This window comes from Lolium perenne, chromosome 4 (assembly GCF_019359855.2).
Source record: "Lolium perenne isolate Kyuss_39 chromosome 4, Kyuss_2.0, whole genome shotgun sequence".
Lineage (NCBI taxonomy): Eukaryota > Viridiplantae > Streptophyta > Magnoliopsida > Poales > Poaceae > Lolium > Lolium perenne.
In genome coordinates, this window is record NC_067247.2 from 258739841 (window position 1) to 258746798 (window position 6958).

Consider the following 6958-nt stretch of genomic DNA (forward strand, 5'->3'; position numbering starts at 1 on the left):
GAGGTTGAACAAGGTATAGAGTGATACCGAAGATCAAACCTCGGACAAGTAAAATATCGTGAGACAAAGGGAATTGGTAATATATGTGAATGGTTCATTCGATCACTAAAGTCATCGTTGAATATGTGGGAGCCATTATGGATCTCCAGATCCCGCTATTGGTTATTGGTCGGAGTGAGTACTCAACCATGTCCGCATAGTTCTCGAACCGTAGGGTGACACACTTAAAGTTGGATGTTGAAATGGTAGTTCTTGAATATGGAATGGAGTTGGAATATTTGTTCGGAGTCCCGGATGAGATCCCGGACATCACGAGGAGTTCGGAATGGTGGGAGAATAAGATTCATATATAGGATGTCATTTTATGTGAATAAAATGTCGCGGAAGGTTCTATGGAAGGTTCTAGAAGGTTCTAGAAAAGTCCGGAAGAAACCACCAAGGAAGGTGGAGTCCACAAGGGACTCCACCTCCATGGCCGGCCAGCCCTAGTGGGGGTGGAGTCCCAAGTGGACTCCACCATAGGGGGCCGGCCACCCCCCACATGGGAGGTGGGAATCCCACCTTTGGGTGGGAGTCCTAGTTGGGCTAGGTTTGCCCCCTCCTATGGAAGGTTTTGGTTTCGGGTCTTATTCGAAGACTTGGACACCAACACTTGGGATCCACCTATATAATGAGGGGCCAAGGGAGGGGGCCGGCCACCCCAAGACCATAGCTTGGCCGCCCCCCTTGAGTGGCCGGCCAACCCCTCCCAAACCCTAGCTTTGCTCCTCCACTTCATATTGCCCGCATAGCTTAGCGAAGCTCCGCCGGACTTCTACACCGCCACCGACACCACGCCGTCGTGCTGTCGGATTCAAGAGGAGCTACTACTTCCGCTGCCCGCTGGAACGGGGAGGTGGACGTCGTCTTCATCAACAACCGAACGTGTGACCGAGTACGGAGGTGCTGCCCGTTCGTGGCGCCGGAACCGATCGTGATCAAGATCTTCTACGCGCTTTTGCAAGCGGCAAGTGATCGTCTACCGCAGCAACAAGAGCCTCCTCTTGTAGGTTTTGGAATCTCTTCAAGGGTGAGACTCGATACCCCCTCGTTGCTACCGTCTTCTAGATTGCATCTTGGCTTGGATTGCGTGTTCGCGGTAGGAAAATTTTTGTTTTCTATGCAACGTTATCCTACACATATTTCTTTTATGAGATATGCTAGTAGGATGGCAAAATACATTACTTAACAAAAGTGTGTATTAAAGGTGTATACAAGATACAACTGAGAGTTTTGCTAGTCCGTAGAATACTAAAAATGTATACAAACTTCACTGAATGAAGTGAGTATCACGGAGTTGGAATCTTCACCTGATGAAATGATTAAAGAGTTATGATTTCATCAGAAACGATGAAGAAGCTTGCATTTGGAACAAATTAAGTGGGAGCGATGAGACATAGTTATAGTATTATATGTGGATGACATATCATTGATTATAAATGATGTAATTATATACTTAATGTGATTAAAAGATTTCATTGAGAAATAAATTCAATGAAAGGATATGGACTGAAATATATTTAGTGTCAAGATCTATGAAGATAGATTGAAATACATAATAAGTTTAAGTTAAAGTACATAGAATGAATATTGAAGTAGTTCAATATAAAAATATTAAGATGGTGTTCTTTACCATGTGAAGGTTTAACAAGACTTGAGCGTATTTGACACTCGATGAGTAAAAACACATGATTGATTTTAGATCACGAATAATATGTACAAAATCAGATGTCCTGTGTTCTAAAGTGTTAAGAGCATATACCAGAATGATTCATGTAATGATCATTGAACAACAGTAAGAATATCCCCGAGTGCTTTAGAAGAACCAAGGATATATATATATAGTTTTTTATGGGTAATGACAAACAAATCGCTGTAAGGTGTTGCACCGATATTAGTTTGGTCACATACAAAAAAAATCAATCTCAATTAGGCTAAGTGTTGTTAAAAAGGTAGCACAATGAGCTAGAAGAAGTCTATACTAGATTTAGATGAGTTCTAAATATTGTGACGGATTCTACAAACGAAGGCAGAGTATGTCATTGTTTTGACAATGACTGAGGAGTTTTAAGTCGAGGAGTTCTTTGAGAACTTGGTGTAGTTCCGATAGTGTCAGAATTTTGAAGCTATATTATGTGTGACAATATTAGTGATATATTTCAGACCGCGGAATTAATGTTCCACCAGAAGACTGAACATATATGATTAATGCCGACTCATTTGAAAAATGAGTGATGCGTTGAGATGCAAATGAATTGCAAAATACATACGTCTGTTGACTGAAAGCTCTCCCTTGAGCAAACCATGATAAGCACCAGAAGGCCAAGGTGTTATATCTTTACAAATGTAAACTAGATTATTGACTCTAGTGCAAGTGGGAGACTATTGGAGATATGTCCGAGAGGCAATAATAAAATAGTTATTGTTATATCTTAGTGTTCATAATAAATATTTACACTCCATGCTATAATTGTATTAACCGAAAACAGTGATACATGTGTGTTGTGTAAACAACCAGAGTCCCTAGTAAGCCTCTCATTTAACTAGCTTGTTGATTAATAGATGGTCATGATTTCCTGATCATGAACATATGATGTTATTAATTACAAGATCATATCATTAGGTGAATGATGTGATGGACACACCCATAGTAAGCATAGCATGATATCAAGTCATTAAGTTCAACTTGCTATAAGCTTTCGATACATAGTAACCTAGTCCTTTGACCATGAGATCATGTAAATCACTTATACCAGCAGGGTACCTTGATTACATCAAATGCCACTGCGTAAATGGGTGGTTATAAAGATGAGATTAAGTATTCGGAAAGTATGAGTTGAGGCATATAGATCAAGAGTGGGATTTGTCCATCCCGATGAAGGATAGATATACTGTGGGCCCTCTCGGTGAAATGATATCTAATTATCTTGCAACCATGTGACTGGTTCACAAGGGATATCATATCACGGTACGAGTAAAGATTACTTATCGGTAACGAGGTTGAAGTAGGTATGGAGATACCGACAATCAAACTTCGTATAAGTAAAATATCGCGAGACAAAGGGAATTGTTATCGTATGTGAATGGTTCTTTCGATCATGAAGTCATCGTTGAATATGTGGGAGCTATTATGGATCTCCAGGTCCGCTATTAGTTATTGATCGGAGAGGAGTCTCGATCATGTCCGCATAGTTCTCGAACCGTAGGGTGACACACTTAAGGTTTGATATCGTTTTAAGTAGATATGGAATATGGAATGGAGTTCGAATGTTGTTCAGAGTCTCGGATGGTATCCAGGACATCACGAGGAGTTCCGGAATGGTCCAGAGAATAAGATTCATATATAGGAAGTCACTTTCCAAGTTTGTAAATGATCCGGTGCATTTATGGAATGCGCTAGAATGTTCTAGAACGTTCCGGAAGAAATCACCATGAAAGGTGGAGTCCCGGATGGACTCCACCAACCCTAGCCGGCCAGCCAAAGGGGAAGGTGGAGTCCATGGTGGACTCCACCTCCATGGCCGGACATATGGGAAGGAAAGGGAGCAATCCCACTTCCCCTAGGTTTCACCCATATGGAAGTTTTTGAGTTGGACTTTTATTCGGATTTTTGGGCAAACCCTTGAGGGTTCCACCTATATAAAGAGAGGGAGAGGGCTGTCCACACCTTGGTCGCACCACTAAAGGGCTCCCAGGACGGCGCCCAAGCAGCCCCCCTCTCCCAAACCCTAGCTACTCCCTCCTCCTTCTTCTCCCGTAGCACTTACGGCGAAGCCCTGCCGGAGATATCCACCACCACCGTCACCATGCCGTCGTGCTGGCGGGATTCCGAGGAGGATGTACTACATCCGCTACCCGCTGGAACGGAGAGAAGGACGTCGTCATCAACACCGTACGTGTGACCGAGTATGGAGGTGCTGCCCGACTGTGGCACCGTCAAGATCTTCTACGCGCTTTTGCAAGCGGCAAGTGATCGACTACATCAACCACGAGATCTAATCTCGTTAACGCTTAGCGATCTTCAAGGGTATGATGATCTTCACTTCGTTGCTACCATCTACTAGATTAGATCTTGGCTTGTTATTCGTTCTTACGGTAGGAATTTTTTGTTTTCTATGCTACGAATCCCATCAATATTGTGCTTGGTAGTCACCCAACACCAAGATGTCACTCTTCGCTACACATCGTTGTTTTCTCCAACTCTAATGTTTTCTATGATGCGATAATGTACCATTAGATGAGATGGATTAAGAATAACTTACTATTGGAACAAGAACACATTTCCTTACATCTAAGTATAAATTTATCATACCATGATGCTTCATTTAGCTCCACAATCAGCCTTTCCATATGCATTCCAGGCGAAAAAATATATATTTATACTCAACGCATGCTCCAACACTTTGGATAGTCGATGCCAGATGAACAGGAAATGGCGGAGTTCAGACAAGTATGAAGTTTCCATTCAATTACTAATTGTATGAGGTAGTAGTAAATAATTGTAGTATGTGTTTCAATTTCACAATGACCACTTGGACAGTCTGATTTGGAACTGCAGTTTATATAGTAAAAATGACTATGTGTAGGGATTCGTTGCATAGAAAAAAAAAAATTTCCTACCGCGAGAACGCAATCCAAGCCAAGATGCAATCTAGAAGATGGGAGCAACGAGGGGATGAACGAGACTAACCCTTGAAGATTTCCAAAGCCTATAAGAGTAGGCTCTTATTGCTGCGGTAGACGATCACTTGCCGCTTGCGAAAGCGCGTAGAAGATCTTGATCACGGTGCCACGATCGGGCAGCACCTCCGTACTCGGTCACACGTTCGGTGTTGATGAAGACGACGTCCTTCTCCCCGTTCCAGCGGGCAGCGGAAGTAGTAGATCCTCCTCGGAATCCCGACAGCACGACGGCGTGGTGGCGGTGGTGGTGGAGAACTCCGGCGGAGCTTCGCTAAGCATATGCGGGAGAAGTAGTGGAGGAGGGGTGCTAGGGTTTGGGGAGAGGGGGTGCCATGGGCGCCGGCCTCAAGGGGGCAGGGGTGGTGCGGCCAAGCCATGGGCTGCCCCCTCCCTCTCCTCCTCATTATATAGGTGGAACCCCAAGGGTTTGCCCAAAGTCTTCGAATAAGACCCCAACAGAAAAACTGCCTTATGGACGAAACCTAGAGGGACAGGGACTCTCCCCTTCCCCCTTTTCTTGGCCGGCCAAGGAGGTGGAGTCCACCATGGACTCCACCCTCCCACTTGGTTGGCTGGTTAGGGTTTGTGGAGTCCCTCCGGGACTCCTCCTTCCATAGTAATTTATTTCCGGATAATTCTAGAAACCACCTTCCATAAATTCACCGGATCATTTCCAAACTTGGAAAGTGACTTCCTATATATGAATCTTATTCTCCGGACCATTCCGGAACTCCTCGTGATGTCCTGGATCCCATCCGAGACTCCGAACAAAACTTTGAACTCCATTCCATATTCCATATCTACTTAAACGACATCAAACCTTAAGTGTGTCACCCTACGGTTCGCGAACTATGTAGACATGGTTGAGACTTCTCTCCGACCAATAACCAATAGCGGGATCTGGAGATCCATAATGGCTCCCACATATTCAACGATGACTTTAGTGATCGAATGAACCATTCACATACGATACCAATTCCCTTTGTCACGCGATATTTTACTTGTCCGAGGTTTGATCATCGGTATCACTCTATACCTTGTTCAACCTCGTCTCCTGACAAGTACTCTTTACTCGTACCGTGGTATGTGGTCTCTTATGAACTTATTCATATGCTTGCAAGACATTAGACGACATTCCACCGAGAGGGCCCAGAGTATATCTATCCGTCATCGGGATGGACAAATCCCACTGTTGATCCATATGCGTCAACTCATACTTTCCGGATACTTAATCCCACCTTTATAACCACCCATTTACGCAGTGGCGTTTGATGTAATCAAAGTACCTTTCCGGTATAAGTGATTTATATGATCTCATGGTCATAAGGACTAGGTAACTATGTATCGAAAGCTTATAGCAAATAACTTAATGACGTGATCTTATGCTACGCTTAATTGGGTGTGTCCATTATATCATTCACATAATGACATAACCTTGTTATTAATAACATCCAATGTTCATGATCATGAAACGATGATCATCTATTAATCAACAAGCTAGTTATACAAGAGGCTTACTAGGGACTCCTTGTTGTTCACATAACACACATGTATCAATGTTTCGGTTAATACAATTATAGCATTGTATGTAAACATTATCATAAACTCAAAGATATTATAATAACCATTTTATTATTGCCTCTTGGGCATATCTCCAACACTATGTTCATCTAAAAGGTCACGAGGTGCATACTAAGGTAGTTTATCTTCTCGAGTACTTGAAGCTTTGCATGTTCAGCTCAAAGAAAAAATTCCGAATTTCTTAAGTTTGGTGGGTGTGAATGAGATGCTCTCATCTAGAAGTAAAAGGAACAAGTCCACGCTGCCTTACGGAAAGCTTCACCGCCAGAGTCTCGGCTGCAGCTCTATGACATCTCACACGGAATTGCTAATGTCAAAATGCTTCGCTGCTGTCACCTCCTCCGCATTCTCTCCCTCTCCTTGGTGGAATTATCCTTAACCCACACCGTGTCAGGCCCTTGACCCTCATGCTCCGCTTCCTCTGCAATTGTTGCAGCCTCTCGCCGCTCTGCCGCCACCAAGGCGGGCACGCGTGTCCACATGCGTTCCACTAAGAATGTGCATGCTATCAACCCGACAAATAAACATGGCATACAAAATACGCATGGTATGCAGCTGAACCTGTGTTTGTTGTCCTCTCTCTTAATTCCTCATGTGATCCAGAGTTCCAAGAAAAATAATGCACACCACAATTCTAATTAATTTTTTAATCATA